Here is an 18,978-nt window from a genome sequence, read left to right on the forward strand (position 1 = left end):
CACACACACACACACACACACACACACACACAGGGATTCTGGGAATTGGACTCTAAATGAGCGCAGGTGTTCGTCTCTATGTGGACCCAGGTTGTAGGTTTGGTTCCTGGTCTGATACCAATGTGTCCTTAAGCAAGACACTGCACTGACAGCATGGGAATGTGTGAGTGGTTAGAAAAAGTAGAAAACCGCTAAATAAAGGCACATTTAAAATGTTCCTCAGTGTGTTCACAGTGTTGTAATGTAACAAAGTACAAATACTCTGTTACTGTGCTTCAGCACAACATTCACGTGTACTTTGTTACTTGAAGAGGAGTTAGTATTATGGTCTGTATTTATATAGAGCTTTTCTAGTCTGGATGCTTTTCACTACAGTTTTGAACTCAACACCTTTTTTTAAAAAAATACTTTTACTTAAACTTAAGAACATTTATATCATAAAATGACTTTTGATGCTTTACAGTTAATGTCATAATTAACTAGTTTATAGTTAACATAACTTTATAACTTTATATAAAACACACTTATGACTGATTCAGCAGTTCTGTGGCTATTTTTTGAGTCTGGAGGAAGTTGAGTATTTTCATGTTATGCCTTTATTTACAGTATAGAAATCTACTCATTACTGTTTAATATTATGAGAGTGTTGAGAGTCACATGAGGAGCTGGCACCACGGTCAGAGGCATGATGTATAAATGATAGTGATGATGATAATTGTTATTACATAAATGTCATTGTCTCCGTCTTCTGAATTGAACAGTGTTTCATTAGTGAATAAAAACAATAGATGAAGTGCATTATCTACTGTGACTGAGCAATAATAATAAAACTCAACATGTTTTCATTTTACACTGAGATGAGAATAAGAAAATCAACAACAACAATGAAAGACACAGTCGTTATAGTCAGAAGAGTCAAAAAATGAGGCCACTTTCATATTGATTAATGATCACATGACCCTCTGTGTACATACAGACACTGTTTGTCTTGTGAAAACCTGGTGTTTGTTCAGGGACGACTGCGGCGGCATGGAAATATATGAGGGGAATAAAAAGGGATGATGAGCGGACCAGGGTGGGACGGAGAGAAGGGAAAGAGAGGAGGGAGGGAGGGAGGGAGGGAGGGAGGGATGGCGGCGCTTCTTTTGTCTTGAGCTGCAGCATGTTTCATTAGCACACCAGCCAGCTCCACCCCCTCCCCCTCCCCCTCCCAAGCTGCAGACAGAGAGACCAGTTACTGTCCTAATGGCAGCTCTGTATTCATTATCACCTCCACACACGCCTCCACCCCCTCACTCTGCCCAGGAGCACACACACACACACACACACACACACACACACACACACACACACACACACACACACACACACACACACACACACACACACACACACACACAGATAAAAGTGAAATATGTCATCTCTGCACAAAAGTCAATGTCTGTGCACAAGTTTCTATGCAAATACAACAACGCCCATACACACTCACACCATGTGGTCATTGTCAAGCGCCATGATCACACACACACACACACACACACACACACACACAGAACCACATGACACATGCACGCACACCATCATCTTTCCTCCCACAATAAAACGTAAATGTTCATTATTATAAAATCAAGGTGTGAAGATTCTGGCTTCATTGTCACGTTGTGTAAAAATATCATGTTGAAATGTGTCTGTGTGTTTCCATCCAAACAACAAAACTACACTGGAGCGGTCAAAGGAAGTCTTACCCTGAACACACTCGAGTCATGAAAACTAACTTTCACTTCAAAGGTCAACAACTGCCTGAAAACAAGACACCATTGTGTGTGTGTGTGTGTGTGTGTGTGTGTGTGTGTGTGTGTGTGTGTGTGTGTGTGTGTGTGTGTGTGTGTGTGTGTGTGTGTGTGTGTGTGCATTTTTACATCGATGACAAATGTTTATATTGTTGTCGTTCTGACTTTACACGTGTTAACATGTTTATCTCTGACAGGAGTCTTTGTGCAGAAAACCAGATGCACTGTATGTCACTGCATTGTCCCTGAGAAATAAACATTGATTGATTGATTGATTGATTGATTGATTGATTGGTCAGTTTTTCTGACAGGTCAAAATAACTCTTTTAAACCTGGATTAAAACATGCTTTTGATGAGCGGGCTTGTTTTTAATCAGCATTATTCTGAGGTCAAATGACTCAGCAATGCGTGTGGATTTTTATCGGCTTCATGTCCAAGACCTGCTGACCACGTCATATTCTTTGTACTCGGCACCTGTTTGACGATGTGTCATTTCGGTGTTTATGTAAAAAGCCATCAATGTTTTTAGTAACAAACCTTGTTTTTTAGAACTAAGATATGGGGCTGTGAATTTCTGACGAGCTCAAGATACAATAACGTGCAGAGATACACAATAACACAATATAATGTAGAGCTGCAACTAACGATTATTTTCATAATGGATTCATGTGTTGATTATTTTCTCGACGAATCGTTTGGTGTTCAGAATATCAGAAAACCTTAAAAAAAAGAAAATGTTGAACGGTGTTTGTCAAACCTGGAAATGATGATGTTCTCAAATGTCTTTCTTTGTTATCCAGAGCAAAGAAATGAAGAATATATTCACATTGAAGAAGCTTAAACAATCGGATATCTTGGTTTAATCATGAAAAAAGCTTTAAACCGATTAATCGGTAATCAAAATAGTTGTTGACTAATTTAGTAATCGATTCATCGATTATTAATTTAGTAATCGATTAATAATCAGTTCATCGTTTATCGTTTCAGCTCTACTATAATGTACTACAACAGCTGCTTTATTAACCTTTAACAGTGAGGGACATTTACATGCACTTTACACCATGTCAACTGACCTCTGCTGCCACCCACTGGCTGCAGTCTTCACTGCACCCTGGGTCATACCTGTGTCTCAAGACTAGCGTCACAGCATTTGCAGTCTCATAGCCTCACTTGTCTTTGTTTTCAGGACGGAAAACAAAGACAAATCAAAGACACATGTTCATTTAGCAGCTCAGGCAGATCAATATGTAGACTTGGATGTGAGGCCGCCGCAGCATTATTGATTATGGATGAGTGTGTGTGTGTGTGTGTGTGTGTGTGTGTGTGTGTGTCAACGTAACCACGGAACTTCTGCCAAATGTAATAAAAACAATATCAACACTCGTTACTGTGATCAAACTTAATGTCTGTACACACACACAACAACCCGAGGGCGTGTGTGTGTGTGTGTGTGTGTGTGTGTCAGCAGGTGGTTTTGTTTGAACAAGCTGTCAAATATGAACCCAACACACACACACACACACGCACGCACACACACACACACAGACAGACAGACAGGAGGCGGAGGAGAATTCATTAGAAAAGATGAGATCTCTTTCTCCGTCTCACTTTTTCTTCTTGAACTCGTTCATTGTGGTGATGAGGACTGAATCTGCCTCTCGATGCAGAACGTGGGATGTAATTACAGAAAGAGTGAACGAGGCAGAGCCTCAAGCAGTGATTATGTTCAGTGTGAGTGTGTGTGGGAGAGACACAGGTGACGTTTCCTCTGCACAAAATGAGATCAAAATATTTCACATCAGTCCATAAGCACCGTCTCTGTGTTTACGATCAGCGGCTTTTTCTTCCTCCTATCGTTCTTGAAGTTTTATTTTTAAAATCTGTCCATAACTCCACACCTCTGGTGTTGAGATAGTGTTTCCTTTGTTCTTTAGTCGTATCTAGGGCTGTAACAAATAACATAATAAAGATTCAGAAACAAGTTTTCTGAGCTCCTGTTTTTTTTGCTCTGTAAAACAAAGAAATCATTCAAAGTGAATCATTTTTTGTGGAAGAAAGAAAACATTTCCAGGTTTGACAAACACAGATCGACATTTCTCAACGTTCCTGACACTTTAAGGACTGAGCGATGTTTCTATTCATTGAGAAAATAATGGTTATAGTTGCAGTGTGAATGAATCAAGGTGGTGATTGGGTGACTTTTATGCTTTTATGTAAAGTCAAGTCAACGCTATTTAAAAAGAACCAGGGTTCGTTAAAGGCCCAGCAACAATTTGCTTATTATTATTATCAGTAGTAATATTATTATATATTTTTTATTATTATTTATTTATTTGCACAAACATATAATTTAAAGTAACATAAAAATGATGATGAACATATGTGTGTGTGTATATATATATATATATATACACACATATATATCTGTACACACTATATATATATATGAAAACCTCTCCCATGAAGACATAAATCAAACACCACATTTGCAAAGAAAGACAAAAAACAATTAAAATCTAACATTTTTAGGTTTAAAACGTAAAATCAAGAAAAATAAAAAGTAAAACAATACAAAGGTAAAAATCTAGGTAGAAGTGTCTGAGTTTTTTAAAAGTGATTGAAAATGTTCCATTTCCATGGGCAGCTTTAGAAAAAGCCTGATCGCCTCCAGTTTAAAGTATAAATAATATACTAATGCTATAATAAATTAAGATTAGGATTAATGCTTTGTTTAGGACGTCATAGTGAGCAGTGAATAACAGATTTCATTTTTCCCTTTTTAGAGCAGAAATTGATTGTATTTCTATATTTTTAGGACATGAATGTACTGTTGGAATGTGACCTTGAGTGTCACAACAGGTGCCTTTTTAAATCAATAATCATGGATTATTATAGTTAGTTTATTATAATAATTATCCTCTCCTTTTAGGATGAAGCCAGCACGTGTCATCTTCATGAACAACGTTTCATTATTGAAGTATTACATGTGTTTCAGCGTCTCAGTGAGTGAGTGAGTGAGTGAGTGAACGTGCTCAGCGGCACCTCGACACAACGCGTTACATGTTATTTTCACCCTGTTTCACACACCTACGCACAGGTGAACAGTGCTACCACACATTTTAATGAAGCGCAGCAGCAGCAGCAGCAGCTGAAATAACAGTGAGCAACGAAAGGCAACCGTGCTTCTCCACCTCATTACTTTTCTTACACTACGATGAGGCTGATGTGGCTTCATGCAACAAAGACAGAGGATGTGCCTCTAAACAAGCAAAAGAAAGATGGAGAAGGGAAGACACATATGGCAGATCGTGAACAAGCTCTCGTGTGGGAGAACCATATGCTGCAAAATGGCAGCCTGGAGGGGGAGAGAGACAGAGGGAGAGTGTGTGCATGTGAGGAAGAGCAGACAAAACACAGAGAGAGTGTGTGTGTGTGTGTGTGTGTGTGTGTGTGTGTGTGTGTGTGTGTGTGTGTGTGTGTGTGTGAGCTCATAGGAGGTAGTTTTAAGATTAGATTGAGTGCAGCTGAGCTGTCAGAGCACTGAGTGTCACACAGGGCAAATGAAAGCTGACATATTCTGTCTGTCGCCCACTCCTCCCCTCCATCAGTCTTGCTCTTTGACAGTGAGCGTATACCTCTCAGGAGTGAGTATCGACTGTATCGGTTCAATGTCGCCCATTTCCATTTTCTCCTGCGGGTAAAGAGGAGACAAAGCAACCCAACATGGATTTCACTCTCACCACAGCAACACATCAGTCACTGTGACACTCACTCGCTGTCTTTTCACTTTTCCCCTCACTTTCCCGTGCTGTTGCACCTCTGCACGTGTCACTCGGCTTTTGTCGTACACCGTAAAAAGCTTAGAGCGTGCACACACACACACGCGTGTGCGTCTTAAGAAAGAGGCCCACAGAGCTGCAGTCTTCTTTATAGTTCATTCCCAAGAGCCGAGACTGGGAGAGGCCATAAAAACACTGAGTACAGCAGTCCATCTTCACCACACACACACACACACACACACACCACACACACATCACCACACACACACACACACACACACACGTGAGGACCGTCATAGACATAATGCATGCCTATGTAGCTCCTTACCTAACCTTTACCATCACAAGAAAATGCCTAACGCTAAAACCAGGTCTTAACCCACAAAAGCCCTTTAAAGATGTGAGGACAAGCCCACATGTGAGGACAAGCCCACATATATATATATATATATATATATATATATAGAGATAGTATATATATATATATATATATATATATATTATATATATATATAGCATATATATATGTATGTATATTAATATATGTACATATATATATACACATATGTGCATATTCACAGGTTAATATACAAGACGCACACACACACACACACACACACACACTTTTATGGTGAACTACATACAGTACATATATATATATATATATATATACATATATATACACATATATGTGTATATTCACAGGTTAATATAAGCGCGCGCGCACACACACACACACACACACACAGAAACCTCTGCACTCAGCTGTGTGGAATGAGGACACTTTGAAGTGCTTCAAAAACGTCCTCTCTGTCCTCACTGCTATCAGCTCCCTGTGGGACGTCTGCTATGGCAACAAGCACCCCACACACACACGCTTAGCACACACACACACACACACACACACGTGCACACACACACACACACACACAGACTCTCCTCACATGCATACATACGTGACCACAACAGTGAAATCACTGTGGTCTAATAATAAAGCATGTGACAGTAAAATATACACACACAAACAAAAACACATGGAGCAGCACATGTTATCTTTGGTGCAACATTAAGATAAAAGAGGAAGAGATTAAAGCTGGGTTTTTGTTTGTTTAAATGAAGGTTTTTAAAGAAATGATGATCATTAAATCCATCTTTAGGAAAGGAAATACCTTTATTGTCATAATATAAATGAAACTGCACAACACAATGATGAGGTCAGACGGAGGCTTGATCACAGCCACACAGACTGGGAATCTAACCCAGTACGTCAAAGTACTAACCACTGAGTCACCGTGCTGCCCATATATGTCCAACATTTACATTTAAAAAGTATTACAAAGTTTTGCTGTGACGTGTAACTTCACTGATACAGTTCCTTTCCTGTGACTATTTCAAAATAAAAGTCTGGCTGGGTGAAGTTGTGAAAGTGAAATATCTGCACATATCTTTCCTCTTCTAACTTCCTCTTTAATGAAATTGAATTTAAAAATGATTTCTCATAAACACAGAGATGAAACACCGTTATTATCCCAGTTTTCTCCGATCTGGGGCAATGGTTTCTTCAGTGTTTGTTGACAACAACATTCTTATGTCCTTCGACGATGTGCGACAGAAATTTGACATTCAAGCCAAGCATTTCTTCAAATATCTAGAGTTTCATATTTAAGACTCAAAAGTCACTATCATTAACCTTCTCTCACCTCAGTGGAAGAAATATCAGTTAATCACAACTCTAAGAGGGGCCTGATCTCTCGCTTTTATACACTCATTATGGATCACTCCCAAGTCTCCTCAGACAATAACATGGAGTGAGGACCTAAACGTGAACATCTCAGTGGAAGAACCCAAACACAATCCATAAACAAGTGTTAAGACCCTTTCATATGTCACAGGTGTGACGTTACCTCTATGCCCTAAGCTTTGTATCCTCAGGACTTTCCCTGCAAACTGCAAACTAAGCAAGGACAGCAGGGAAATGACTATTACAAGCTAAACACACCATAGCCATATCTTGGAGATCTGTTAACAAACCAAGTTTACAAGTGTGGCTTGCTGGATTGTCAAACTCTCTTACCCTTGAAACACTATTCTACCTTTGACAGGATCCTTTTCTTACATTTGGAAACATGCTGATGTTTACTCTAGACCAGTGACTTAATGACTTAATGTCATAGAACTGTGTTGGAAGATGTACATGCACCTTACCTGTTCTCTTTGTTTGTTACTGTCATTGTAAACAATGGGAAATATGAATAAAAATGTGATATAAAAAAACGTTTGTGTTCCTGAGGCGAGCAGCGAGGATCCTGTCATTCTGAGCCAAGTCAGAGTCAACTTGAGGTAACCTAGGTCTGGATAAAACTGGTTTGTGAGATGGATCCGGGCCCGGGGCCTTGTGTTGCGCCCACGGGTGTCTTTACAAAAAGCTGAAGAAGAGAAAATCTTTTTGACCTTTTTCCTGCTATTTAAGTGTGTATTTTTGTAAATGTCCCCACTGTGGGATTAATAAAGGACTCTCTTAAGTAAGAGTTTGTTTGATTATAAGAATGAATTCACTATGTTGACAGTATTCTGCAGGACGTTTTATTCTTAATAAGATCATTAGCTCGCTCATCATCCTCCTCTTCCTCACACTTCACACATTGGTATAATAAAATGACATTAAGATGGTTTATAGTGAAGATCAATATTTCACATTCAGACAAACATCACACAGTAACCATTTGAAATATGTGTTATTCCAATGAAAGTTCAGCCCTGAACCAAATCCCTGTGGTGACTGTGACACTGTCTGCGTCTGAAAACAGAGACGTTCATCTGGAGACAAGAAAACCGTGGATTTGGGGTTAATGGCCGACATTTTCCTCCATTAAGAAAAGGGGAAGGACAAAGAGGCAGCGCAGAGACACCGAGTGATTTTAAAAAACACGCCTTTTTTGAATAAAACATTTCTGTCACTTTATTTATAAATGACCATTTAATTAGAGTGGGATAATATGCAGTATATTATTTTTAACTTTGTAAAAAATTGTTACAATGAAATGGAGATAACCAACACCAGGAGACACCAGAAGAGGACACGAGAGAGAGAGAGAGGACAAGATGGAAGCAGAAAGAAGGTCATAACCTCTAGTGTCTTGAAAGCCACTTAAATAAATAAATGATATGTACAGACGTTCAACTGACGATTATTTAGGTTGATTATAGTCTTGATTACCTGATTACTTATTTGGTTCAGACATTATGGATAAATGTTTTTTCCAGAACTCAAAATGATGTTGTTAAGTGTCTCGTTTTGTCCAAAAAAACGAAATTATTCAGTTTAAATGATTTCTTTGTTAATATGGAGCAATAGACAAAAAATCTTGATTTAAAAAAAAAAAGAACAATTTTGGTCAAACCCTGAGTACAACTGCACATGTGTTAGTGAGGTTAGGCCAAATTAGACTAAGACTAAGACTTAGACTTAGACTTCCTTTTATTGTCATTGCACAGAAAACACAGCAGTGAAAACTGGCAACAAAATTACGTTGCTTGGCAAGCAGATAAAAAAAACAACACACAGCATTGAATTGAGGTAGATTATTGTGAAATGTGTTTAGTAAAACAAATAAGTGTTTTTGTATTATAAATGTATATAAAAAAGTAGTGCAAAAAAAACAACAAAAACAGGAATGAAAACTGTGAGCAGCAGAACAGATTACAGTTAAATAAAGACAGGGTTAATACAGGAAATGAACAATTAAAATGGTTTGATCCAATATCGACCACAACAATGAACAATACTTTGCAGACTAAGTGAACTGCTGGTGGAACTCTTAGCAAAGATGACAACACATCCACACTACCACACTGCTGCCACTTATACGAGCACGAGCACTAGCACCGCTGGGTTAGAACACAGAAATGAGGGTTACAGGGGTACTGAACCAAGCCCAGCTAACATAAGGCAAAAGGTGGGGTCCACCATCACGGGGCCACAACGTAAATACAGGTCATGATTACTGTGTGTGACGATGTCATTCAAACACAACAACAACAACAACAACAACACGAGTGCTACACACTGTTCCTTACAAAATCAAACAATCCATGCACTGACTTTCATCAGGACGTGACATTTTAAAGAGCAGGATCCTGTTCTTCAGCTTTGAGGATCTCACTCCTGGTTCTACAACATCGCCCTGGTTCTGATCTCTGATATTTACAGTGCTGTTGCTCTGCCACACACATTCCTCCCCAACGAGCGAGCAGAGGTCCATACCACGTCCTCTAATTCTAGCCCACAGGCACATGTGACGCCTGGTCCCAAATCTAACGTTACCGCGGGCTTGATTTTAGCGAGGGTGGGGGTCATGGGGTGGCCCGAACAGGCAGCTATAGTCGCTCCTATTTCGCAGGTAATCTCTCCTGTATTGACTTAATGGGTTCAGGCCTGTAATAGAGGTCATTTAGTGCTATGGTTTAAAGCTGTGGAACATTAAGGGTGAGAGTGGGGCTTACCAATCCTAATGTTACATTTTAGCTGTAATTTGGGGGATATTCACGCTTCTCCTCCGATCCCTCGACCCCTGTCGTCACCCCCTCCCCAAAAAAAATCCCCCCTGGAGTAGCACTCAAACAGCCCCTCGAGACTGAGGATTTACAGGATCATCTTCCTGTGTGTGTGTGCGTGCGCCTGAGTGTGTGCATGTGTGTGTGTGCATGTGTGTGTGTGTGCATGTGTGTGAGTGTGGTGTGTGCATGTGTGGCTGAGGGAAAGATTGATTTGGTTTTGTTAGGCAGTGCACGGCAGTGAAGCTTTAGCTCTTTCAAAGTCTCTCTCTCACCGTCTCTCTCTCTCGTTTCAATAGGGGCAAGTAATTAGCACAGCTATTTAACTCCTGATGGATTCTGTGGACAGAGAAGAGGGAGAGAGAGAGAGAGAGAGAGAGGGGAGAGAGGAGAGAGAGAGAGAGAGACAGAGAGAGAGAGAGACGGGCTCTGCCTCCTCTGAAGCTTAAAGCCACCATGTGTTACTTTGTCCTGCGGTGAATCTTTTTGTGAAAGAACAGCACAGCACTTTCATTTTTATATACACACACAAAAGCAGATTCAACGTTCTGTACATTGAACATTTAAATTAATCTAATGGCACAATGTAAAAGGGGTTTGTGTAAAATATGCAGCTAGGATTTAAAACAGGTTCTGGAATCCAAATTAAAAATATTGGAAAGCTTTAAGAAACCGCCTCCCTTCCTCCCAAGAGAGTGGAGGAGGAGAAACCAGTCCCACATGAAGTGAAAGATGAATTAATGGGGCACTGCACTTACAGCCCTCATACGCCCATGTTTATACATTAACAGGATTTTCAGGGTGTATATAAAAATGTAAATTGTGAATTAAGTGGCTACACCACAGTATTTCAGTTTCACACACGTCCTCACTCTCATGACACATCATGGTAGTTTTATGACTTCATACAATACACATAATTCTCATAAACAGATCCTTTAACAAAATCAATGTAGAGATAAAACTAGAATCCATTACAAATGATTAACATAAGAACTTAGAAATATGAGAAGAATAAGAGGTACAAGAGATAAATAACTAAATAAACACAGTCTAAAAATAACAGGATTAAGAATATGTATTGGTAAAATAATAAAAACACAATATGAATAAAATGATATTTGAAAAGCAGATTTGTGTATATGTTGCAGGTGCCTGTATGTACCAGTATTACAAAAAATATATAGTTTTCTTTGTCTAGAGAGAAAACTGTCCAAAATTCAGCTGATTAAATACAACACGAAACACCAGTCAAAAATACTGAATGTGATATTTTAGTTAGTGATATTGTGATTCCTGTAATGTGACTCTTAAATTATATATTAATAAATCTATATATAAAATAACAGTTTCCTGATATGGCATTATTATTCTGTGATGAAGCAGAATAATACAAGCTCTTTATGCATCACACACACACACGTAATCATGTGTAATATTAATGGTCAGTTCACACAGGAATAAAAAATATCAGTAAAACCACAAGTGGGAGGGGTCAATCGATTCATCTCCTGTTGTCATGTGCAGACTGGAATTGTCCATACATAGTTAGGTCATTTCATATGAACTGATTTTATTTGCATGTTATGCCTTAATCAATCAGAATTCCCGTGTCTGACGAGTGCTTTCAAACCTTGTTTCTGTTCGCCATGGTGTTCGTCGACTGACGTTCCCACCGAGTGCAAAACTTAACGCTTCTTCCATCGACTCCATGCTTGAAAAAACCATGGAAAACAGGATACGACGGGATATTTACACGTTATTTCCTGCTGCTCTGTTGGCACACGATTAGTAACTGGGGTCATTTCTCTGGACCCTTTAAACCAAAGGTAAAAGTCGCCATAAACTTGACATGGTGGATTCTGTCGGGACTAAAATCACTGAGAAGCTCTGGTTATAATGACTTCACCTTTACCTCGACATATAAAACTAATCCTGTCCAAATATCACTTAAGCATCACAATAAAACCTCAGTCTCCTCCTGTTGCAGAAGAAAATCAATCCTCAACAAGTTTTAATGATTCACACCACAAAGACCAATTGTTGGCTTCCTGTTGACAATTAGTTACACGTCAACAGGAAGTCGACAGTGTCTTTGTTCCCGTTTGCGAGTGCATTTCTCTGCGGCGATCAACCAATAGTCCCCAGATGGAAACGACTGCACTTCCTGTCAACACGGTTCAGCTTCCTCCTCTCTGGACCCCCTGTGCTAACGGCGGTGTCATTTGTGTCCGTGCTGCCGGATCAGATGTCCCGTCGCACTTATCAAGCCAGACAATGGAGCTCCTGCTGCAGGCAAAGAAAACGCCGTCCACCCACAAAGCATTTCCCTTCTCGGCCTAATCCTCCATCCCAGGAGAGACGAGTGGGACGCTAATGAATACAGAGTCTGCGAGGTGCTGCATGGTCCACCACACCATCAAACACACACCGTTTGGACTTTGGATTATCACCAACCACTTTATAGACAGCAGAGGACATATGGAACAGTAAAACACGTCAATATTTGCTCCTTTTTTTATTTTAAATAAATAAATAGAAAACAATTATTATAATATTTGCTCCCTTTTGTATTTTAAATAAATAAATAGAAAACAATTATTATATTTGCTCCCTTTTTTATTTTTAAATAAATAAATAAAAAACAATTATATTTGCTCCCTTTTTTATTTTAAATAAATAAATAGAAAACAATTACTATAATATTTGCTCCCTTTTTATTTTAAATAAATAAATAAAAACAATAATTATTTGCTCCCTTTTTATTTTAAATAAATAAAAACAATTACTATAATATTTGCTCCCTTTTTTATTTTAAATAAATAAATAAAAAAACAATTATAATATTTGCTCCCTTTTTATTTTAAATAAATAAATAAAAAACAATTATTATAATATTTGCTCCCTTTTTTATTTTAAATAAATAAATAAAAACAATTACTATAATATTTGCTCCCTTTTTTATTTTAAATAAATACATAAAAAAAACAATTATTATAATATTTGCTCCCTTGCTGTCAGACACATCTGGATCCATTTCAAGATTCTGCATAGATTACATTATTCGAGGATGACCTACTAAAGTGTCCTAAGCTACAAAGGATTTTGGTTTGCCATATTTTCATTTTATTTGACAGTTCTTGGAGTCCACATTAGAACCTGATCCACTCTTAGTCATACTTGGTCTAACCGAGTGCTCAGTGCCATCTTCTGTCCGACAGGCTTCAACAAACATCTTCTTTTGTTTTGGAAATATGAGAGTGTTCGACCTTTTAACGCCTGCAGTACAACATGGACTAACATTCTCTTTATTATCTCTAAGTAGCACCACTCCGGGCTGGGCAGGTGTGGGAGGGAGGGCACTGATGTTTTTATATGTTCTGCCTTGTGTTATTCACTCATTCATCGTCCATCACTTTATCCTCCACATGAGAATGGTGGGGGACGATGGTGACGTGGGGTGAACGGTGGGTCACACCCTGGACCATGGATCCAGTATTTTCAGGACAGAGAGAATGTAAAAGTAAACACTCTATATAATTTGTTTTCACACACACATTCTTGGAGCAACGACACCTCGAGACATAATGCATTCCATTCAGCATCTTACCCTGACGTTAACCATCACAACTATATCCCCAAACCCTAACCTCAATCCAATTCTAACCCTAAACTTAACCATCATACATGCCTAAGACTTACTCTTAACCTAATCCTAACCCTAAAACCAAGTCCTAACCTCAAAAGCAGACTTTTTATGATTAGGATTGTGACCCTGAAATTTCATTGTCGTCTTTCCAGGTTAAATAAAACATTGAATAAAATCAAATAAATGACCGTGGAGGTCACTGAGCATCCAGTCTAGTCAAAGAGGGGAAAAAAGTCACAATAGAAATATTTGTGACGATTGATATTTCGCAGAATTTCAAAATAAAAGTGTCTGCTTTGCTGCAGAAAGATATATAGTTCACAATAAAAATGTATTTTTTCTGTTTTCACAACTGTGGCTTACATTGCTGTTCAGTGCTGTTTTTTACAAACGTGCCATATTTCTCAGTAAAAATATTAATACATTTTTTTTTATTTATGATTCAAAATGAATCTATTAGTAAAAAAAAATACAGAATGAACTCCATTCTAACCCTTATTTTGAAATGGATCGGAGGGCTGCAAGTTTGACATCTCTGTTTTAAGGTGTGACCGATTGTGACGACCTCATTTTCACAAAATGGTTGGTTCGCACAAACATGTATAAATACACACGCACAGCCACACGCCATGTAAAACCACAAAGAGATGAGGTTAGGTAACCTTTATTATCAAAGAGCGTGATTATGGAACAGACACGACCTATTTTCCACACAGGTGAGTATATGTTTGAGTAAGTTGCATAAAGCTGATGAAATATTCAGTGTACTTTAACCTCAGCTAATCCTCCGGATCAAACACGCCGCTTTAACCACACAGATACTTTTCCTCCTTCTCTTATTGGTCAGGTGTTACTGTTGTAATCAATCTTTTCACACGGTACATTAACACACAGAGAGAAGCATAGTGTGTGTTTGTTTTTTACTCCACAACACAGTGATAATGAAGAAAGAAAATCATCTTTAAATGTTGCTGTAAGAAAATAACTGATAATAATATTGTAATGCACAGATTCAGTTTATTCTACATAAATGAACATATTATAATACCATAATATTCCACCCTTACATTTAATTACACTTAATATCAACACATCTATTTATTTCATCACTGTTGAGTCACCATTCATTATCTCACTAACACTTAACATTACAGTATAGTAGCAAAATGGCAATAGTATTTCAATATTATTATTATTATTATTACATTATAATAATTATTATTATAATATGGTCATTGATAATGACCATATTAGAACGTTGACATCCACCCTCACTTATGTCACGCACTCACTTTCAACTATTAATACCAAGCTAATACTATACTATAGAAATAAAATGATGATTGTATTTCCGTGATATAAGTTCCCAACTACAAAATGATTATTGAGAAAGTTTCCAGCCGAACAAGTTTTCAAATGTACTAAACTACTATAGACAAATATATATTTATATTTAAATGCCAGCATATTAAATAACTACTGATAATTCTTAACAAAGTAGTGATGATTATGAAGTGCAGGGTTAAAAGTGTATTTTTAGAAAAACTATGTTGTGTTTATGGAAAAATCAACAAAGAATGATACATATTTCTTATAGAATATATATATAATAGTGCACAGTGTGAGAAAAACAATACTAGGAGAACTAAGAGCAGAGACAAAGACAAACACGCTGATCCATATTATTATCATATTATTGTTGTGCTGTAATGTCGTGTTACCGTCGTCTGTGCCGCTTCAGTCACACACAACTAAATCATTCCTCCACAGTCTGACACCGACTGTGATTATCCATCTCTGCGTGTCTGAGCTTTACCAGAAAAAAAGAAAAGAAACGGCACGGCGATATCATCATGACATCAGCTGTAACGTGAGGTGGCAGGAAAAGGCGGAAAGGAGTCTTGATTCTGTAAAAATAGACGACTGACATCTCTACATCAGCTACCTGCCCAGGCTACACCACCTGTAATCTGCAGCCATCAGGTGTCTGAGAGCGGTGGATATAAATACCCACCATTACTGAGAGGCTGGAAGGAGAACAAGTGAACGCAGGCTTGAGCTGTGGCCCTCTCACACACACACACACACACACACACACACACACACACACACACACACACACACACACACACACACACACACACACACACACACCACACACGCACACCTCACTCAACTCCTGTAATCACACATCACAAAATAGAAGTGATAGCTCCTACTTAAAAGCCAATATATAGATCTAGAAAGAGTAAGAGGCCTTTGGTGATGTGACTAAACTCAGGGGTCATGTCCTGTGTGTGTGTGTGTGTGTGTGTGTGTGTGTGTGTGTGTGTGTGTGTGAGGAGAGATAGAACCAGGGCCAGCTCATGCTGAGGGACATATGCCTCCCAACTGCCCTTCCTCTGAATCAATAGCCCTCGCTCCAGGTTTTAATTAGCTAATCAGTGGAACATGGGCTTTTAAGCGTGCAGGGAGAACGTGGCTAAAACCCGGAGTCAATACCTATTAAAATGGCTGCCTCGCTGTAGCCGCTGAAGCACAGACGAGGCCATCGACTCACAGCTGTTGTGTTTTACGGCACTGGAACCCGTTTAATACCGTAATGAACCTCCATCAGCGGCTGTGAGGGCAGAGTTTACAGCAGAGAATGTAAATAAACAACACAGAGGTTTCTGCTATCAACCCACATTAGTCCAGCACTAAACTAGAAAATAAAAGGGCAGTTATACAGCAGATAGACTTTTATATTTTGTTGTGTCTTATGTAAGTGTTAAGTCTTTTGTTGTGTCTTACGTAAGTGTAAAGTCTTTTGTTGTGTCTTATGTAAGTGTTAAGTCTTTTGTTGTGTCTCATGTAAGTAAGTCTTTTGTTCGTTCTTTTTGTTGTGTCTTACTTAAGTTTTAAGTCTTTTGTTGTGTCTTATGTGAGTGTTAAGTCTTTTTTTTGTTGCTTTGTAAGTGTTAAGTCTTTGTTGTGTCTTATGTAAGTGTTAAGTCTTTTGTCTTGTGTCTTTTTGTTGTGTCTCACTCTTAAGTATTAAGTCTTTTGTTGTGTCTTACTTAAGTGTTAAGTCTTTTGTTGTGTCTCATGTAAGTAAAGTCTTTTGTTGTTACTTGGTCTTTTTGTTGTGTCTACTTGTGTTAAGTCTTTTGTTGTGTCTCACTTATGTTTAGTCTGTTGTGTTAAGTCTTTGTTGTGTCTTACTTAAGTGTTAAGTCTTTTGTTGTGTCTCATGTAAGTGTTAAGTCTTTTTGTTGTGTCTTTAACTTACTTAAGTGTTAAGTCTTTTTGTTGTGTCTCACTTAAGTGTTAAGTCTTTTGTTGTCTCACTTGGAGTGTTAAGTCTTTTGTTGTGTCTCACTTAAGTGTTAAGTCTTTTGTTGTGTCTCACTTAAGTGTTAAGTTCTTTGTTGTGTCTCACTTAAGTGCTAAGTCTTTGTTGTGTCTCACGTAAGTGTTAAGTTTTTTGTTGTGTCTTATGTAAGTGTTAAGTCTTTTGTTGTGTCTCACTTAAGTGTTAAGTCTTTTGTTGTGTCTCACTCAAGTGCTAAGTCTTTTGTTGCGTCTCACTTAAGTGTTAAGTCTTTTGTTATTTTTGCTATTTTACTGTGTGCCTTAAGCCGGGAGTCACTACAAAATTCCATTATGTCCTCATAATGACAAAGATTATTTTCACTGTCTTATTTTGCAATTATAAAGTGAGTTTGGCCAATATTATAATATATATATACTATATAATATATATTATAATAATATAATATATATTGCTTATTTTCCTTCTGTTGCGCTCCGCTTATCCAGGTATGGGTCGCGGTGGCAGCAAGGAAGCCCAGAACACCCTCTCCTCATCCCAGGGTGGAAGTGGGTGTTCCTAGGCCAGTTGAGCAATAATCCCTGCAGCATGTCCTGGGTCAGCCCCAAGGTCTCCTCGGAGTGACTTTTCCAAAACAGGTGCCCAAACCTCCCTCATCTGGCTCCTCCTCCTCACTCCATCTCTAACCCCCAAAGTACACTGGTTGCTCAAGCGTCACCGATGATCATAAGTCGTGATCATCGGTGACGCTTGGAACATAGATCAACCTTCACTGTCAGGCTTAGCTCCCTTTTCATGGAATTACATTTGTCAAAATAATAATAAAATCAAAATATGCAAATGAATCGTAATATCTAAAAAAATTACAATTATTACAATAATATTTATTATTATAATGTAACAAGTTCTTAAAGAGTTGTTTGATATCAATATTGACACAAATGTAATTGCATACATTTTCACCTTTCCAACAAACGATACACACAAAAAAAACTTGCACAGACAAAAATTATAATGATAATGTAAGATAAAAAAAAAAAATTTTGGATGAAAAAAACAAATGTGTAACTTTACATAAATAAAATAATGCCGATTATTCGTAAATGTCAAAAACTGTCGTCGACAGCTGTTACAGATCTTCTCCTTTTGTTTTTACACATTAAATCCAAGCATTTTGCAGGATTTGTTGCTGCAGATCTTGTTCTGCTGTGTTCTGAGTCATGTTGACACAGATATGCTGACTTTCAGGAAGTAACAACTGGCTAAAAACAAGCTTCAAACCAAACCTGGAGCTGCACGCAATGTGTAGGTTTTTTATGGCTTAGAAAACAAAACAAAAAAGCAAAACCACGCCCATGAGGATCCGAGCTGAATCAGTGGACTGTGTGCGAGTCACATGCAGTAAATACCAGAGGGATTAAGATCGAGTGACACACAGTCAGGAGACAGAGCCAAGTATTCAGCAGCCGACATAAAGTATTAGCTAGATACACAGACGTGCGTGTGTGTGTGCGTGCGTGTGTGTGTACATGTCAGACGTCACTTCATAGTTGAGTGTGTGTGTTAATGAGTTGGCATGACAAGTGTGTGCGTCACTGTGAATGCTGGTGTCAGAAACCCTCATTTATGAGCTTATAGACGCGGCATGTCAGCGCACTGACTGTGTGTGTGAAGGTGTTTTCTATATTACATGGGGACCCTGTGTGTGTGTGTGTGTGTGTGTGTGTGTGTGTGTGTGTGTTGGCAGTATACATGTTTACCTTGAACTGAAGAACCTGGAGTTGGAGTCGGCGTCTGAGTTTGGGTGACAACATACCAGTGGTTTCCCAAATATGGCGCGACACCTGTGGTCACCAGTCAACTTCCAGGACAGTCCAGCAGCCTCTGGACGA

This window comes from Solea senegalensis, linkage group LG6 (assembly GCF_019176455.1).
Source record: "Solea senegalensis isolate Sse05_10M linkage group LG6, IFAPA_SoseM_1, whole genome shotgun sequence".
In the NCBI taxonomy this organism is placed as follows: domain Eukaryota; kingdom Metazoa; phylum Chordata; class Actinopteri; order Pleuronectiformes; family Soleidae; genus Solea; species Solea senegalensis.